At 42.7% G+C, this 20,739-nt stretch overlaps 1 long non-coding RNA gene across 1 annotated transcript in view; it reads right to left on the bottom strand.

The window, feature by feature from the left end:
• Positions 1-10,342, bottom strand: part of LOC138579845 (uncharacterized) — a 42,718-nt gene extending 32,376 nt beyond the window's left edge. Inside the window, exon 1 of the long non-coding RNA XR_011304140.1 lies at positions 10,144-10,342. This is a non-coding gene — a long non-coding RNA (uncharacterized lncRNA). The remainder of the gene's footprint in view (positions 1-10,143) is intronic.
• Positions 10,343-20,739: the final 10,397 nt, after the last annotated feature.

Raw genomic sequence — 20,739 nt, 5'->3', positions numbered from 1 at the left:
GGCCATTTCAGTCTCCAAAGTTCTAGGAAAATGCACATTATCTCTTTAAAACCGGCTGGAAATTGCATGAAAAACATAGCATAAAACAAAGTTATTTCGCATTCTAATTGCTGCGAAAAATATGCCTAAAAATGAAATCAGTCCTTTAATGTCAATTGGGAGGATCTGTCCCCCTCTGTGGGAGGGGCACTTCATCCCCCACAGCCAACTGTCTTTACCTGGGTCAGCCAGTGACCAAAGATTTTTATGACCCCCTTTCATGTTGTCAGTATGTTCTTGGTAGTGGGTGCAGGAAGGAGCTCACACCTCCCAGTCAAGCTATAGCCATACTTGCTTTGTTTGAAATCCCTGAGCCTGCCTTCAAGTCTGGCAGAACATGGAATTATGAAACCCTCAGTAACATCACATTTGACTGCAGAATGGTTCACTGGTAGGTGCGACTTTCAGTGGGAAGCAGGGCTTTTAATTGTGAAGTTTCCTGACTTAGCCCCAAACTGGTTTCTCTGGTATTGTGTCCCTCTTCAAAGGTGACTAAAGTCTTGTGTGTGGAAACATAATGCGCATTACTTTAATCAACCCCACAGCATATTTCCCTGACATTTTTCTTGTGCGAGCAGTGCTATCTATTCACTGTGGCTTTTTAAAGGATTTTTTTCTTTTTCACACGGGTGCAAGCCATTTTCGCATTTAATGTTTGAAATCCTGTCTTGTAGGTTACTGGATCCTTGAATTGCTCCTTTTTGAGCGAGTTTGCATTTGCTGTTAGTCCATGAGGGGTAGCCCCCCTTCCACACAGTTCTCTGATTTGACATGGACAAAAGAAAGAGCCAAGCCGTTTTTCGTTTGCAGTGTTTCAAGGGCTGCTGTTTAAGTGAAATGGAAAGCAAAAAGGTTGTCTGGTTGTGGTCTTGAAATTATTGTCCCTCGTGTGAATTATAATTAAAATAAGGCTGTTTTGTTGGATGCAGTGTATAACTTCTTGTCATTCAGGTGAAATAAAAGCAACGCTTGGGCCACTTTTGGATGCAGTGCATAACTTCTTGTCATTTAGGTGAAATAAAAACAACGCAGGGCCGTTTTCGGATGCAGTGCATAACTTCTTGTCATTCAAGTGAAATAAAAGCAACGCAGGCCATTTTTGGAGTTACAGTGTTCAACTGCTTGCCCCTCATGTGACAGGGAAAGCAAAGCACGGCCATTTTTAGAGGCAGTGTTTAAATACAGTTTTTCAGGTGAAGGGGATTTCTGTTTAGGGCCTTTAAATGCACCCTACAACAACAACCCAAGCCATTACAGGCCATCGATGGTTCCTCTTTGACATTGTCATGGATTGCTGCAACGAGGATGCTGGAACTATTGAATTTGATCTCAGAAACATACCACAATTCGGCATTCTTCTGGGTATGTCTTGGCTGTTAACCCATGATCTGGTGATGAATTGGGACACCAGGATGGTCATCCTGATATCCTCATTTTGTAAAGAAACCAGCTCACGCCCCCCTAGTCAGCATGCATGCAGCAACATTTTCCAGCTTCCCCACACTTTGCCCAATGCCAGCACTCGGTCGCAAGTCACATTCCGCCAGAATATTACTCCTTCATTGACGTGTTCTGGAAACAACAAACAAGCCAAGTACCTCTGCACTGTCCCTAAGATTGTGCAATAAACTTGATCCAGGGGCAAGATCCGGCTAGTTTACCGAGAAGGAAGATGTGCACATCCACAAATATCTAGCTGAATCCTTACAAAACTGCCAAGCCCATCACTCCAAGTCATCTGCAGCAACACCCCTTTTTTTGTCCCAAAGAAATAGGGGGTGTTCCGGACTTGCTTCGATTATCTTGACCCACAACATTACCATACAAAATAAGTACCCTCCAATTCCTGTTTTAGTGGATCGTGCCCATAACATAGGTATCTTTACTAAATTAGATTTAAAAGATTTACGAGGCACATACAACCTAGTCAGGGTAAATGAGGGTGATCAATAAAAAACCTTGTTAAGTGACAGGTAAGGGCACTATGAATACCTAGTGATGCATTTCAGCCTCTGTAACACCCCTGCAGCTTTCCAGCTTTTCATGAACCACATCTTCTGTGCGTATGTAGACCGTTTCCTGGTTATTGGTTTGGACGACATTGCCATGTAAAATTGGTACTGGACACCCTTCTTTCTCATTTCCTTTATGCCAATCAGGAGAAATGGGTATTCCATGCATCATTTTTTGAATTCTTAGTTTTTGTCATCTTAAAAACAGGGGAAGTCATGGAATCTAATTAGACGCAAGCCACCACAAAGTGGCCAATCTCTAGAACCATGAAGGAGGCACAGAGTTTTGTTGGGTTTGCAATCTTCTATCAATGCTTTAGCCAGGACTTTTTCACCGTCGTCCACCCTTGACCTGCCTATCCCGGCAGAACGTTGGTTTTGAGTGGAGACCAGAAGCTCAACAAGCCTTTTAATTAAAACATGCCTCGGTCCTGTCACATCCAAACTCAATCTCACCCTTTCTGGTTGAGATGCTTCTGGTGTTGCATTAAGTGCATTGTCATCCCTGTGCTGTTTCCTCAACCCAAGAGCTGCATCCAATTTTATTGTATTTGCATCGCCTTACTGATGCTGAAAAGAACTATACTGTCACTGAAAAGGGGCTCTCTATGAGGGCAGCCTTTTTCAGAGTGGCGTCACTACTTACAGCGATCCCAACATCCAGTCATCTTGATAACAGACCATAAGAATCTGGTAGCCCTTCATTCCATGAAATGTCTAAAGGCACAACAAGCTGGCTGCCAGCTTTTCTACTCCTCTTTGATTTCTGGATCGAATGCAGACCAGTCTCTAACCCCAGTAAAGCAGTTTCAAGAGCATATGTGTTGGCAGCTCTGTAAGACTGGATTTCTCAAAATATAGAACTCCCTCTTGACTACAGCATGAATGCAGGCCTTCCATAAAGAAACAGCCCTCTTTGAATAACCACAATACCCAATCAACAACAATTACACTTCTGGTGTCATGAAAGCAAGGTAGCTGGCCAGGGTTTTCAACAATGGTTTTGTGGGCCTTCTTGCCATTGGGACATACATACTCATGTACAAACCAGTCCCATCTGCACCCAGGCCAAGACCCACCTTGCTAAACCTTTTGGTTTATTGCAACCACTTCCAGTTCCCCCCTCCCTTGGCAAACAATGTTTATGAAACTTATCCTAGAACTACCTTTGGTACAAGGGTAAGTCACAATTCTAGTTGTAGTGGATTCACTAACTATGTTGGCTCAATTAATACCATGTAAAGGCATAAAAAGGGCAGGGACCCTCTCAGAACTTTTCTTTCATTTAGTTTTCCGTATCTGCCACCTTCCTTCTTTACTGGTGTCAGACTGGGAAAGCCAATTTACATCTTCCTTTTGGTGTAGTCCAATGAAAATGATGGGACTAGACATCCCTTTTTCCTTTAGCTATAACCCACAGACTGATGGCCAGAATGAGAGGGTTCTTCAAACCCTGGAGCACTGCTTACATTGTTTCTGCCTGCACATGCAGGAATCCTGATTTGCCCAGCTATGCAAAGTGGAATTTGCCTACAACAATTGGATTTATGCCTTTAGTAGCATTTCTCCTTTTTTTGCCACATATGGCTATTACCCGCACATGCTATCAGACCAAGTGCCCGTGTTGACCAAGGTGCCCATGGCCACTATGCAATTCTTGTCCTTACAAGCCATCTATGCCACCATTCATCTTAATCTTTGAGTAGCTAAGGATGCCTCAAAGACTCAAGTCGATAAACACCACTGAGATTCTGTTCCTTGCTAGCAGACACCAGGGTCTGGATCGCCATGAAGTAACTACACCTCCACGGTCACCACAAACTACTGCCAAGGTTTGTGTGGCCCTATTGTATCTGCTGCTGCATAAATCCGGTTGCCTGTCACCTAGCCATACCAAAACATTGGCACATTCATCCGGTCTGTCATAGGGCCTTGCTGCAATCTTGTGGTGCTGATACCAGAATGTTCATGCTGCGTGCCACTGGTTCAGTGGACAGCATAAAGATGTTTGAGGTACGGGAGATCCTTGACTCCAAGTTACGCAGGGTTCGCTCCAGTACCTTGTGGGCTGGAAGGGCAATGGCCCTGAGGAATGTTCCTGGAAGCCCACACCGAATGTTTATGTCCCTGTCTGGTGATTCCATTTCAAACACCTCACTCTGGTCAGTGGGGTGGTAGTGGTTTCTTGCAGGGTGTAAGGCCAGGGGCAAGTGGGGTGCACGCTGTGCTGCTTCTCCTCCTGCTTCTTTGGGAGCATTGGACCGTTGGCTGATTTCACACCATGCTGCGGCCCCATTTCCACCAGACAAACACAGCGCTCTACAGCATGCAGGGAGAGGGCACCATCGGGGCTCACCCACCACACCAACATCCACTGCTTCATCCCAGACATTTGCCCACTCTCCCCTTGATTGGGGTACACAGCGCTTGGGCTGTCGTCCTTGGTAATGCATGTCTTTGCTCTAGGAGGTGTGGCATATGCTGATAACTACAGTTCCCAACAGCTCTACCTTCAAGTATGCTTGGTGGCCATCTTGGTGTGGGAGTTCATGTGACCTTCTGGCAGCCATATTAGTAGGGGGACATAAATAAACCTGGCATGTTCCCACTCTATGGGCTACAACTGAGTGCCTACCTTGTTACTGCATTTTTTTTAATCATTTTATTTATTATTTTAGAACGAACATACAAAAAACAGAAGCTACAACATATCCATAACATCATGGATTTTCACCCAGATTGAAAAATACATAAATCCACTAATAATCGTGCAATTCAGTCAATATATTTACAAAATTAAACAATTCAAACGACTATAAACCTCTATTTCAAAACCAAATTTTAGACCTTTAACTTATACCAGACAACACAACATCGATCCCCTAACTACTATATACAGAAATTAATACACGTGGTCGATAACTTTCAACCGTACAATTCATTGAGAGATCCCCAAATTCGAGAATAATGCCCCTCTCTCCCTTCTTTTAACAACATCACTTTCTCGTAGTTTGATAAGGTTCGAACATCTAACAGCCATTCATCAACAGTTGGCTTTTTCCTCCATTTCCAAACTTTTAGTATTTGCTTTGCCGCCATTACCAAAACCTTATCAATCCAGTCTGCTCTACCTCTAGCCTCATCCCCTCTTTCTCTGTTTGATAGTAATATCGTAGAGTCGAAAGTGTGCGGGAGAAACTCTCCCAGCACGATGTCTAATCTATGCAGTACTTCATTCCAAAAGGAGGATACTCTAGAGCATGTCCATAGCATATGGATTAAGGTGCCCCCACCACAACCGCAACCCCAACAGGTATCAGTATCCAAAAGTCCTAACCTGGCCATTCTTGAAGCTGTCCAATATAATATACAAAGAATCCCTTGTCTAACATACCTGAGCCCCAGATCCATTTTTGATTGCACCCCTATTCGAAGCAGATACTCCCATTCCTCATTAGGAATATCTATGCCCAGATCCTCTATCCAAGACTGGCAAAGTTTTTCCCATGCCTCCACCTGTGAGCTCTCCATTGGCATTAACTTTATGTATGTTGACACTGTAGACGGGAAAGAGTGAATGATCTCACATACTGAGGGTCTTTCTCTCATGTTGTCACACAACATTACCTTCCTTTCTATTAAAAGGGTATTTAAACCCCTATAGTGCTCACGTTCCCTACCCCCAATCTTAAAGGTTTCTCTTAGAAGATCAAAGGGAATCATCGGATCGTTCTCCCATAGATCACGTATTTTACGTATTCCTTTTTTGATCCAACTCTTCCAGCATAAAGTTTTATTTGCTATTTGCAACCCCATGTTATGCCACAAAGATGCGTCATAATGTATACAGATGTTTTCCCCTCTACTTATCATGGGCTTTTGCAATGCATCCCTGGTTGTACACATAGTAGGTAGTCTTACCGTAGAATTTGGCATCTTGGACATTGAGTACATATCACCCAGAGCATAAGGCGAGAACTGTGCATGTTAAATAACATGCCAATAAGGGACATAATTATTAACTTCGGAAAGATAAAACGTTTACTTTTTAAGGCTAAGGACAAATCCAGTGCAGTAATTCAATCCCCCTTCCCTCACAGCACTAATTAAAATATATTTGGGAATTTTAGGTTTATTACCCTACCCCCAGAAAAAACACTCTGAAAAATCTTATCAACCCCAAGGATGATCTTCTTTGTAAACTTCAGGGGAATAGACTGTACAATGTAGAGCACTTTTGGTAGGAGTACCATTTTTATGGCATTAACTTTTGCCCATAGTCCTAGCTTTAAGTGACCACATTTTAAAATATCTCTTCTGATTTTCTCTAATAGTTTTGAAACATTGTATTCTGCCATCCTTTTCAAGTCCCGAACCAGGTAAACACCCAAATACTTCATTGCACCTACCTCCCATTGACAATTCCAGGAACCCATGGCATTCCTGGGTTGTCCAACATCTAGTGGGAAGACCACAGTTTTCCCCAATTTATCTTGTGGCAGGATAACTGTCCCCCTTCCCTAAACATACTTTTAAGTTTCTCACATCCTTTTACTGGGTTTGTTAAGACAATGGACATGTCATTAGCGTAACATAAGATTTTAACTTTGCTATCCCCGAATTTAAGTCAATGGGGGCTCTGCTCCTGTTTTATGTATGCAATTTGTGATTCCAATGCCAAATTAAACTGGTATGGTGACAATGGTCATCCTTGCCTGGTACCTCTAGTTAGGAGAAATGGAGAAGACATCACACAGTTTACCCAAACTTTTGCACTAATTCTTGAGTTCAAGGTTTTAATAATTCTTATAAAAGTGTCTCCAAATCCCATTTTCCTAAGTGTGTGATACAGAAAAGTCCAGTTGACCCTATCGAAGGCCTTTTCTGCATCCATAAAAATTAATAATGTATCCAAGATCTTTTCCTTAGGCAGTCCCATTATGTCAATTTGTGTTCTAATATGATCATACCCATATCTGCCTCGCATAAAACCAACTTGGGAACTACTGATCAGGTCACCAATGCATTTATCAAGCCGATTAGTCATTATTATTGTGAATAACTTGAGGTCAACATTCAACAATGAAATCAGCCTGTAGTGTTCACATTTTTTGCAGTCCTTTCCTGGTTTTGGAAGCACCACAACACAAGCCTCTTTCATTGTGGGACATACTACCCCATCAGTCATGAAACCATTATAAAGTGTGCACAAGAACGGCACCAGCACCCGACTCAATGCTTGATAAAACTCAACCGGGAGGCCATCCAAGCCCAGTGTTTTACCTTTATTTAGTTGTTCAATACCTAACAGTATTTCTTCCTCAGTAATGAGAACATCGATAGTCGCAGCTTGGTTATCAGCCAACCTTGGTAGGTTCATTTTATCAAAAAAAGTGTCCATACCTTCATATGCTGGAACTGATCTTCTTTATATAGAGATTCATAGAATTTTCTAAAGCTCTCGCATATCTCCCCTTTCTTAACTTTATATTCACCACCTTCCCCTTCTATTTTCTGGACAAAGGAATTTCCTATTAGACCACATAGCCTATTTGCTAACAACCTACCATTTTTGTACCCTTGTTCCCAGAACTTCTGCCTCATGAAGAACAAGCCTTTCCCATATTGGGTATCCATTTCCTGCTTAAAGCGTTCCCTCAACCTTTCCACATTTACCTTATCCTCATTACTTCTTGATGCCTCATACTTCTTTTGGCCCGCACCCAACTCACTTTCCAAACTCTTAAGCTCAGCCATTCCTTTTATACTTTCACGGGACATAATATTCTTTATTTGCCCCCTCACAGCTGCCTTAGAGCTATCCCAGACTATGGCATTGGAAGAAGAGCCATTTATATCAAAGAAGTTTTTGGTGAACTCTTGTAGAGACTCAACTAAACCTTGTTCTTGCAATATGTAAGATTTTAAACGCCGTTTCAAAGGTCCAGAACATTCTATTCCCATATTCAATCGCATCGTCATCAAGGAGTGGTCTGAGACACCCCTTTCCTTAATGTCCACATTAGAGACCTTTTCAGCAAGCCTTTCCGAAATCAGAAAGTAGTCGATCCTTCAATATGAGTCATGGACTGGCGAAAAAAAAGAAAATTCTCTCTCCCCCGGGTGCATGAACCTCCAAGCATCAACCAAATCTAGACCATGCAACAATTCATTAAATTCCTTACTTGTGCTCTCTGCTGTATATCTACACTTGACAGAACGGTCCATTCTTGTGTCAAGAACACAATTAAAATCTTCCCCTAGTACTGTATATTCCCCATTCATTTCACTTAACAACATCAACAACCTCTTAAAAAAACTGCTCCCGCCAACACATAGTTCATAAATAGATCCTATCGTGATTAATATGCCTTCATATTTAGCATCTATTAGAATTGTTCTACCTTCCTCATCCATTACCACTTTTTCCATGCTCAAATTCAGATCCTTGCATAACAATATACCTACCCCCCTCGATTTTGTACTATAACAGTTCAAGAGTACCCTCGTAAACAGGGTATTCTTAAGGAGATGCTTTGATTCTTCCAGTAGGTGAGTATCCTGCACAAGGGCAATATCTATTGTATCCCTCTTCAATCTACTCAGCACTTCCCTCCTCTTCCTAGGAATATTGAGGTCCTTCACATTCCATGAACAGATGTTTGGGTCACCCATTCCTTTATCATTCTTAAAAAAGAAAATTCAACCACCTAGTTCCAACAATTTCCTTCGAACAGGGCATGAGGGACTAGAGAATCATATGTCACACAGGTGTTCACAAGACAACACAAAACAAAAACACATAAACCATTAAAACACACACAAAATATACATTGCACAACACCCAGCGCCCTCGCAAGGTGGTATTTAGTCTCAATATATACAAAAACTCTAGCATCTAGAACTGAAATTACCCCAAAGCCTGCGCCCATTCCTTGTTTTTTAACCTTAAAATAGTAATACTCGTCCCCACCCCACTCGGCCGACCCCATACTACTTAATAAACATTGTATCTTTCCTTACATCAACTTATAAGCTGGTCACCCATTCACTTAGTCATGCTCTGTTTTGGCAACATTAACATTACTACTATCTGCCTCCCTTTTTAACCATAAGTGTCCACATAGCCCCTCCTGGCCATCAGCTTATACCTCTAATTGGTTGGCTATTATATGATAGAATAGTTTGACTTTTCACACATAAACCCAGAATATTAATTTCCTGTACTCCATCTGCTACATGGTCTGCAGAATATCAGACCACCTCCTATAGTAGGTAACCCACGATAGCTAAGCTCAACATTGAGTTCCGTACATATTATTCAAGTTAATAACCCAATATAAGTTCCTCCGCAGTTCCATTCTCCTTCAGCCTTTTTATCCCTTTTCAGGATCCCCCTTAAATGTGCACACCAGATGACAAGCCCATGCACTTTCCTGGCACCAATAATTTCCTTCCGCTCATAAAGCTCAAACAGCATCTCCTTTTTTTTTGCTGCAAATCAGTGAATCACTACACTGTGGAAACCTCACAACACACCCTTGAATGAGCTGTATGGAAACATACCAGTGCTTCATAAAAGGGGATCACTTAGTTGAAAACGTGTGCATAGATAAACAAACAATCTGTATTATAGCCTGTGGATATGAAACTCTATGCAACAACAGGGGTCAACATGAGCAGCTCCAATCACGGAAAACAAAGCAATGGTCTACACCCCACATTAGAACATATGTTTTTAGAAACATGAATAAATGTGCAGTAAAACTAGAAGACGGGTTTTCAAGAGGTGCGGCACAAGTATATACAAAATAGCCTTGCCATCCAACACTTGTTACTCCACCAATAAAATGACATATTATTAATTTTAATATCCATAACACAGAACAGTATTTCCGACATGCAGGGGGCAAGTTAATAGAAAATAAGGCTATCATCAGGGAAAGTTCATACACACATGTCATTTTTGGTGCGCGTATATATTCATATGAGCTCCATTTCATCCCAGTAATCCGAATTATGACATAACGTACTGCTGCAGCCTTATTTCGTTAAATTGAGCTCACATCATGCGACTGAGCGAGTGGCTTACCGCATTGTTGATATGACATCCGAGCGAGGTAAGCACGCGGTGGTAGAGCTCTGGTGCCGAAGAAGGAGAAAAAACAGAAAGCTTGTCTGAAGCCCTCACATGTTTAAACAAAAGCCGGCTTGCGAGCGTCTTTACTAAAGTCCACCTCATTACACGTTTAATCAACAATATCTTGGCGGTCCCCATGCCCCCTGCTGCCCGATCCCATAGTGCTTCTACTCACCTGCGTATCAGCTGTATTACAGCGTCTCTGCAGTCACGGTCACTTCCTGCTAACATGATAACACTTTTAGGGCCTTTTCTCTAATAGCTCGAGGCCCGAGCACATAAAACAAAACAAAAGTAAACAGAATTAACGGGCATAGTTACGGCCGGCAACATTGTACAAATAAAGTTTTAAAAAAAATGCAAACAAACATGCAACGGATGAACAAGTGAGTCAAAAAAAAAGGTCTGTTGAAGGAAAATAGACCAGTAAACCAAGAAAGTGTGTTGATGAAAACAATCAAACCATAGTGCATTCTTATCTATCTATCTTTTTTTCTTAAGTGGCAACAATCTCTGTGAGGTTGAGGCAGAAGCTTCCATGGGCTCCAAATCTTCTTCTCTTTCCAGGTCACTGGAAAAAACAAGCAGCAGCACCTTTGCTCTCACTAAAGGAGAACAATCTGCCATCCTTGATAACACAGAGGATGGCTGGGTAAACCATGCAGTACTTGAGATTCTTCGCCTTTGCTTTCTCTTTTGCTGCTTTAAACTCTCTTCTCTTGTCCAGGACATTACAGCTGAGATCTCCAAAAATCATCACTCTGTGACCACTCCAAGATAATTCATGTAAATTCTCTGGCCTTCTTAAGCACCAGTTCTCTCATCGGAAATCTTAAGAACTTTGCCACAAAATGTCTGGGTCACTGGCCCAAGGATGGTTTTAGGGCCCAAACTCCTATGTGCCCTCTCCAAATCCAGATTTGTCTTAGGATCCAGGTTGAGTAGGGAAATCAGGACTTTTTCTATGAATTCCATGGGCTTTCCCCTCTCAATGTCTTCAGGAAGGCCAGCAACCCTAACATTTTTTCTCCTTGAAAAATGTTCTTGCTCAGAAATTGTCAAGGTCAGTTTCTCATTCCTTATCTGAAGTTCTTTAATCTGATTTTCCATCTTCTCCACTGATCCACCCATTTCAGTCAAATGAGTCTCCACTCTGTTAATGATGGAAGTTAGTTCAACATATCTTGCCTCTCCCCTAGACATCTTCTCTTTGATTTCATTGACATCTAGGGTCACTTTGGTCAGCAGATCCAGTATTTTATCTTCTCTCTCATCTGAAGTCTTCTCCCCATCTCCCTTCTGCCTTTTTGCGGGTTGTATTTGGTCAGTTGTAACTGGGTCAGCCATGGTAAGCAGGGATTCAGTTCAGGTGCAGGAGCTCAGCCTTCATGCAGCCATCGCTGGAACTGGCAGTTCTAGAATCCTTGCTACTGCATTTCTAAGATTTCCTGGTACTGGTTTTGACCATCAACCCCCTCTTCTGGATTTGTTGGATACCGGAATCTGTATTTTGGAGCTATTTGGCATTTGTTGGACTTTGTACATTCTCTGGATTGCCTTTGAACCTCCCTTGGAGTTTCTCACCAGTTCCCTTTAGAGAACATCTGGACTACTCGAGACACATCCTCGTTTCATCAGCTTGGACTTTTAGATCATCGATCACCCAGACACATCTGCATGCTGTCGGAGCATGTTCGGCTTGGAAACCTCTGGACTTTTCTACGGACACCCTCCCAAAATCTGGACACATCATCAGAAGCTCATCTACGGCAGTCCTTGAAGAGTCTCAAGAAAGCCACTGTGGTGGAATTTTGTGGGTTTACTGGGCCTTGCATATCAGGCAAAACCTCTGGGGTTCTAGCTGCCCTCTTGATTATCCCCTGAGTCTGTGCCAGGTTCTCTTCTGTTCCTGGGCCAGGATTGTGGGTACCACTGGATTGTCTACTTCGGTTGGGTTAAGGTCAAATCCTGCAGTTTCCCTGGAGTCGTCTGCCCCATACTGTGCTGTTTACAAGTTTGGGAATTCTAGTTCTATTCCCAGCTCCCAAATCTCTCTATCAATGAGTGTATTTGCCTCTGATCTTCTGTCCATTTTCCTTGCATAGTGCCTACTGAATCGCAGCCCGAATGATCCTACAAAGACACTGCATGTCACAGATGGCAGTACAAACATCCTGACTCCAAAGGATGGTTCAAGGGTCTTTATTTCCTAAATCATAAAAACGTTTATTGTTCTGGCCATATTGCAGGCAGGATATATGAATGAGCTTCTATCGACCTCCCGCGGGCTCCGTCCACCCTAACTCAGGAGTCCCTAAACCCCAGCTTTGGCAACTAGTACTCCGTAACCCCTACAGTCTACAGGCTGACTGCACTAAAAGCCAAAGCCTTATCTATCTGGCTGCCATCCTGGGTTCTTCCAATGGTTTACACTTCCCAGGTTTTTTCAATGGAAATGAAGTTTCCTTTTCTGCAAATACCAGATAAACCGGCCCTTTCTCTCACTCAATACCTCCCTTTCCCTCATCTCCCCAATCTTACTACTGCCTCCGCCTTACCCTTTGTTTTACTCTCGCTCACCCCTCTTGCGTCCCTTCTCAGGCCCTCTGTTGGCCTTCCTCCTCTCTCTTCCCTTCTGTCCCTTCAATGATCACACTCTTTGTGTGCTTCTCTCTCCTGACCTCGCTCATCTCCACCACTCTCTTCAGCCCTTTCCCCCTCCTAACCCATCTCCTCATCTCTCTCCTCACACCTCTCCTCGCTCTTCATACTACAATCACTCCAGGCACACACTCTCGCATTCCCAGCGTCAAACTTACAAACAGTACTACTCTCTCTCACAACCAATACCTCACCTGCACAGTGCACAAACTCCACCTTCATCTCCTCAGCACTCCACTCCACCTTCAGCTTGTCTATCATTCCGCCTCCACTCCTACTGACTTCACCCATCCGAGCCATTCTGTGTCTCTCATTCACTCTCCTTTTATACTGTTCTCTTCCTGGTTCTATCCCCCTTCCATTCTTTCCAAAGCTCACCTGTCTCTGCGTGCCAATAAGTGGCTATCCTCTCACCATGGGCCGGTTTACACTGGTACAAAGCTTTAAAACCCCTCCTTAGCTTCACCCCCTCTTCCCTGCGCTGGTCTGGCTGCAGTCTCTGCTCTTTCTATGACGTACTGCACATGGATGTCATTTCACTAAAAGGCCACAGTTAGCGGAAGTGGCATCACACGACCTTTGACCTCTGACATCACAGGAAGTGATGTCATTTGACCCCACCCAAAAGTGACATCACTGGAAGCGATGGAACATGACCTTTCCCCCCTTGACGAAACAGGAAGTGGCATCACATATCATTGTTTCTAATTACACTACCAACAATATGGTTATGATATCACCGTAAAGTGATATACATTTATACAAGAATGGATCACCATATGTATCATTAATATTAGCGCGTATAGGCCCATATTACCACATTACTGTGAATGCATTTAGACGTCCAACGCCAAAGGATAATGATGTGTTATACAGCACTTACGCTTAAGCACTTCATATAGAACAAATATACATACAATATTACACAACCTGTGTTGGTACTCATTTGTCAACCTCAGCAGGATGAAAGGCTGAGTTTAGCTTGCCGAACCTGCAACCTGCAGATCACACACACACATTGCAGCAGTGAGCGCTCAACCCAATGAGCTATCTGAATGGCTATAGCTATCATAAAACCAGCCACTCCACAAACAAGGAACCACTTGCTGCTGGCACATCCCAGAAGCCCCAATTGAATGTAAACAAATAATATGTTTTTAATGTATTTTTTGGGGTAACAAGGGAGACCACAGGGGTAGCAAGGGAGACCTCAGGGGTCGCAGGTACGACCGCTGGCAACACCTAAATGGCGTCCCTGGTGCTGCAGTTCTGGCTTTTTGTTTATCCTTCACACCAGTGAGTCTTTAAATGTCCTGCTATATTAGGAATTGTTTCCTTGTAGCGTTGTGCCAGTTGTGTTGTGCATGGCATCTCTCTGCTACTTTTGCTCGTTTTTCACAGTTGGGAATTCTGGAAGATTAGGTCCAGAAATACAAAAGCAGGAACTCTGGCCAGAAAATTTACTGCGGGCATTTTATGACGGACGGTAGAAGCATAATTTTCATTCAATGCATGTGAGGGCGTTTTTGAGGGTATTGTCCCTCCCAAACTCTGCCTCCCCGCCGCTGGGACAGGGCTGCTCATGCTTTGCCCTTGTAGGTCCCCTGTTCAAGGTTGGGAATGGTCCCTGTGCCCCCTGTCGTGGTCCAAGCCCGGATCCTGTCACACTATTCATTCTCCACGTTGCTGTGGAAACCACCAAGTTTTATTCAATCTCATTGGAAGCAGCAAACAAAGGGCACCGCGGGCCCAAGGAATACAGAGTACGGCCTAATTCCAACAATCTTACACATGTCATTCTGGCAAGTAAACAAAATGGTGTTAACCCACAAACCTTGGAGTAAATTTAGTTCTGTATGCCAATGACTGGCTAGTAATCTTCCCCACTCTGTATGGAAGGACAATAACTGCTGATTAATCATAGTCTGCTATAGCACACACTTGATATCACTGGCTGTGGCACTAGCAATTAAAAATGTTTGAAAATATTCCCATAAGTGAAATCCTGCCACTTCCAATAATTCACAATCCCTCTGCCAAATCTTTCAGGGCAGTCTGTGACATAGATCCCCAATGAGCCACCGCTTAATCAAGGCTCCTGCTTCAAATCCTAATTCAGATAACTTATTATGAATAGTTTCCATATAAAAGCATTCAAAGAGCCAATACCCAGCCCTACTCCTTCGTCCTATGCTTCTATCAATGCGCAATCTGGGAATAGACAACAAACGTTTCTTCCAATCAAGAGAAACAGGCTGATACAAGGATGCATTTCCTTTGGTGAAATCAATGTCCACTCTACTTCAATAATAATGAAAGTATGCATAGCATTTTTACAGTTCAATTGTTGTCGGCAAGTGGCATTTCCAGTAGGTGTACAGTTTCCTCTATGATCGCTTAGAGGATCCAGCATGTTAAATAGAGGCATAAAAGGGAAGTGTAATGCTTTTCTGGCTCCATTTAATTCATCGCCCCATTTTGGAGCAGTGACAATGTGGGGAGGAGGCGTTTGCTGAGACAGGATCTCCGCCATTTTGACTTCTTCCATCTCATCAGTGTGTCTTACTGTACCTCCATGTGGGATTTTCATGCAGGCGTAAAACAGTGGATTCCTATGGAACGCCTCTCGGTTTTTTTTTTTTTTATATATTTTTATTGGTTTGTTCAACCTTTAAAAAAAAAAGTAACCAAAGCAAACAACACAAAAACAAAAAGTATATCACATGTGAATTTTTTTGTTTTGTTTCCCTTCCTCCATCCCTCCCTCCACCATTTCGTCTTAACAACTCTATTAGCACTTCCATCGTGTCCTGTTAAGGGATAGTATCATGACAGCTACCAGAGAGTTCAAGTCTTTAATTGCAGCAGATTTACTTTTTGATCGTCCAGACGTCCTTTTACTACACGGAGAAAATTTATTAGTGCAAATAGAACTGCTCTATTAGATCCCTCAAATAAAGCTGCCCAGCAGTCATCAGCCGTCATACATTGATGCTCATTAATCAGCTCTCCAAAGTGGTTTTGTCTTTGATGTTGGAAAGTTTGGCAGAACAGCGTTAGATGTTTTAAGGTCTCCTTATACTTGTTACAGAAACTACACCTTAGGTCGATGTCCGCGCACTTCGCCCAACTGCTCATACGCTCCTTTGTTTTTAGCATGTTTAACCTGAAGTGCATGTATAGAGATCTTGCATGATGATCTGGAAGAAGGGTTAGATAAGTGTGCCTCTGATGATATGGTTTAGCTTCTCCTGGGACCTCTTGCATTAGAGTTGAATTAGCTCTTGAGTCGCAAGTTTTGATCCAGTCAGCTCTCCAGATTTTAGTTTTTGCCAACTCGGGATTCTCAGATAACATTGAGACAGAAATGTCAAACTCCTTTAAAAGTGTTTCACAAAGGAGATTCCATTGAAAGAAAATCGTATGTTCTTTGGCAGTATCCGGCCTGTGTAATATTTCAAATTGGATCGCTGGATCTTTTATCAGTGTTTTCCTAAACAGACTCAATAGGTTCCAGGTGACTCTTGCATTTATCGAAATGAGGCCCAATTCATATCGAAGACAGACCGTCGAGGTGCCTCTGGGAAGCTGTAGAACTCGCGTCCAAAATATATTTTCGAGTGAGTTCCACAGGTCACTTGAACAACCAAATGCATTTTCACCGCCATAGATTAAGGCGGGTACCACTTTTTGTTGGAAAAATTTGATTACTGGTTTTAAGGAGAACTTTCCAAATTTTTTGTTAATTAGAATCGCTTGGCAAGCCATCTGTCGGCATTTGCTCTTTGCCAATTCTGCCCATGGTGCATCGTTTCTACTGGCACTGATCTTCATGCCCAAGTATGTAGAGTTTTTTACGGTCTGAAGTTGTTCGTTACCAAGACACCATCTGTTCTTTTTCCGTCGAATGCTACGGCCTTGCAGTTTCTCCAAAATTAAAATTTCGCATTTTTGTTTATTAATTCGGAGGCCGTTAGCTGTGGTGTAGATGTCGAGACAATTTAGTTTCCGCTGAAGGCCTATAGGAGTCAGATCGACTAGAATAAGATCGTCAGCGTAGACCAAGTAGTTGATAGGCGAGCCATGTAGTTTCGGAGGAAACATTGTTACACCAGTGAATGCCTCATTTATGTCAGATATAAAGAGGTTGAAAATAATGGCTGCCAAAGGGCAGCCTTGTTTCACTCCCTTCTGTGTACTGATAGGGGCAGATAACGTGCCTTTAGTGTCCAAACGGATCTGGATAGTGGTATCCGTGTGTAATTCACGAATCGCTTCCACTAGACTTGGAGGGCAGTTCCATCTAATGAGTTTCTCCCATAACAGCTCCCAGTTTATGCTGTCAAACGCATGGGACAAGTCTATCAGAGCCAGATAGATCTTTGTGTTGGTTCTGATTGCTTCCATCTTTATGAGGTTCAATACCAATAGGTTCAAGCCGCATCCAACTCCCTTTACAAACCCTGCTTGTCTGGGGTCTACATGGTTATGATCTTTAGCCCATTTTAACAGTTTCTGTTGCAAAAGGGTGGCATAAATCTTCCCCAACACGTCAAGAAGAGCTATGGGTCTGTAGTTTTTTGGATTTAGACGGTCTCCCTTTTTAAAGATTGGGACCACTACAGCTCTTTTCCAAGACTTTGGGGTTGATCGGCTCGCGATGACTCGGTCAAACAGAGTAACACAAAAGTCTGCCCATAAAGCTGGAGTTTTTTTCAGTGTGTCATTTGTTAGGCCATCAGGGCCGGGCGCTCTAGAGTCGTGCACATTCTTGATTACATCCAAGATGTCACTTCTCTCAAACGCCAGGTCCCACTTATTTGACATCGTAGGTACCCAAGTTGGTACGGGTTTATCACTACAAAAAAGGTCTGTATAGAAAGTCGACCACTCAGCTTCAGTTACTGCAATGGCTTGGAGGGCTTGCTGTGGGGCCATAGTGTTATTTATCAGTTTCCAGTATGCTGCTGAGTTTTTATTAGCCATTTTTTGCAGCATCTCTTCTGAGTCATTTTGAAGCATAACCGCTGCATGTGATTTAAGCCAGTTTCGGTATTTGGCCTTGATCACTCTTTTGCTCTCTTTCATATTGTCGGTGTATGGACCTTTAAGTTTTCTTAGTTCTTGTCTCATCTCTCTTTTGCGTTGCAGAATAGAGACGTTGAATTTATGCTTTGGGCGAAACTCGACGTGTTTTTGATTACGTTTATGTTCCTCAAAGTTAGACAGAAGATTTTGATATTCCAGAGATTTAACAGTGTGTTGAAAGGCATTAGAGATAGCCGCTACTTCTGTATCCAAAAGATTTAGGCGTATTCTACCAGTCCCAGTGCACACCGCAAACGGCCAACAGATCTGCTCACCCAAACAAGGGTGATGAATTGATAATTTTACCATATCGTGATCACTGTATTGCATTTTAATGACTTCCAGTTTTGTTGTTCTCTTATGGATGTTTTCAGTCACAAATATGTAATCAATGACCGATTTTTGATCATCTCTTCTCCACGTAGGGCAGGCTGGAATATCACCAACCGTTTGTCCATTGAGCATGTGCAAGCCTCTGAGATCTAGTTCCAGACACCATTGAGCCGCAGCTTGTTCGCGTTTGCAGTTGCCTCTCTTATTTTCATCAGTTTTAGCAGTATCTGGAATACAGACAATGTTTAGGTCACCACATACAATTAAGTCTAGCGGTTGCTCCTTTGTAAGTAAATCGTCGATCAAAGTTGTTACAAGGTCGATAAAGGTACGCTCTTCATTGCGTCTGTGGTTCCAGTATAAGTTGATAATATACAGGCAAGCTTCCTTGTTTATTTCTTTCTGATAGACACCAACGGTAGAGACCTGAATAAATGGTGAAGGATTGTGTGAGTTGAGGATCCGAAATCCAACGCCTTTCCTCACAGCCAAGAGGAGGCCAGCCATCGGCCTTCCCTTTGTTTGTTTTATAGCGGGATTAATAGCTACTTCGAATCCTTCCAACAACGGACTTTGAGAGAGCCATGTTTCTTGTAAACACAGAATGTCCATTTCTGAGGCCCATGTTGTTTCAAATAGATGCATAAAGCCTCTAGTGTTCCAAGAACCTATATTATATCTGTGAGTGCTTCCCGGTTCCTGGCATTATGTCATTGGTTCAGTGTTTAAGGTTTTGGCCAACCAGGACCAATCATCGCATTTGTTTGTTATGATGGCAGGGTTCCTCTCATTGTCTCGTGTGGTAGATGAGTTTACGATTCCATTGACTGTAATTCTTATCAGATCACACCCATGTGGAGAACCTGCTGAGTCCCATATTCTCGGAGGACTAAGCACTTGACTTTTCTTTGGTTGATTCTCGGTGCTGTTCTCCACATCTTGAGTAGATCTTTTATTCACATTATTCATTGGTCTACTGCGGGACTTCTCTTGGGAGTCAACAAGCAAAACACCTCCTTCGGCGTTAGTTATGTCGAATCCTAGGGACATCAATACAGGACCGGCGTCCAATACTGCATCTGCTATGATCTTAGAGTGCAAATGTAAAATCACAGCATCAGTTTTCATTTCATTCGGAAATTCCACAATTTTAAGGTCTTCAGAAGTTATCGCACGTAGGCTGGGAATCAGCTGACATAGCCGCAGCACGTTAAATCGATTTAGTATCAGGTCATCAGAGGATTCAATACGTTCCAATATTAGGCGATGAGGTGCTCGCCGCGTCGCTGGTTGATGTATTCTCTCCTTTGCCATTCGTTTTTGAAGTTGTTTAGTTGATCGGTTCACCCACTTTGTTTGATTTTTATTTTTATCTATAGGCATAGGAGGTTTGAACCCAGGATTGCTCGCTGTATGAGCCCCGATAGGTGCAACCTGTGTCGCACATATAGAAGCTTGCAACACATTGGACACGGTAGATGATTCAGTCCCGACCTGCGGGCCTAGAAGTGGGCCCTTTGTATGGATTTTGGCATCAAGCATCCGTCTTTTGTCATCCAGAGTCACAAAGCGGAACCCCTCTCGGTTTTGCTCCTGGTCCAAACCAGGCAGATTCCATAGGAATCCATGAGTAAACTCTGCCAGCAAATTGTATTTGCAGGCAGCATTTGCTTTTTCGGAATCTGGAGAGAAAAATGAAAGAGTAAAAGCGAGTTTGCCTCACTTTTACTCTTTCCTTCTCCCAGCCATCTGCCCTGTGAATGTGTACAAGTGCAGACAGGGGATAGAACATCACATAACTGCTACATGAAATTAAAACGTTTAAGAAAATGGCCCTCTGTGTGCCTTACGACCATTAACCAAAATACACTGAATCTCTCATAGATAATTTTGTGTTTTATAAGGAAGCATGTGATTTCTTCGAAAATATTTTACCTAATGGAGATTTCATCAAATCATTTCACCGAAAAGCGAAATTAACTTTTTACTTTTTCTACTTTTTTAACGGTTGTATAACACCTGCGATTTAGCCTTCTAACACATGCTACACTGTTTCAGAGTTGTAATTAAAACTCTGAAATGTGTTTTGTTTCAGATCTTCAAAATATCGGCGACTGACACAAGTGTCACATTTCTCGGGACAATACCAGAAAGTGAGAACAAATCCTTGACCAGTTCTATTTACCATAAAATCGGAGCCTAGGATCTTGTATGCTCTCTATATGCAAATCAATGACTGTATGTGTCCGGTGACATACCACAACATGAATTTTCCCGTACTCTAAAGGCTCCCCATTCTGAGTGACTTAACTTATGGCATCGTGCCAATGTAGATATCTTGCATAGTAGTGACAATGCACTTTTGGAAGGCCTTCCAGCGACTACCCTGGCACCCCTGAGATGTGTCCTGCATGCTGCAGCACGGCTAGTAAATTCGACCACATCGCCAGACACTCATCAAACTGC

This window comes from Ambystoma mexicanum, chromosome 3p (assembly GCF_040938575.1).
Source record: "Ambystoma mexicanum isolate Mex_15411 chromosome 3p, UKY_AmexF1_1, whole genome shotgun sequence".
Lineage (NCBI taxonomy): Eukaryota > Metazoa > Chordata > Amphibia > Caudata > Ambystomatidae > Ambystoma > Ambystoma mexicanum.
This window is presented reverse-complemented; position numbering and strand designations above follow the sequence as displayed.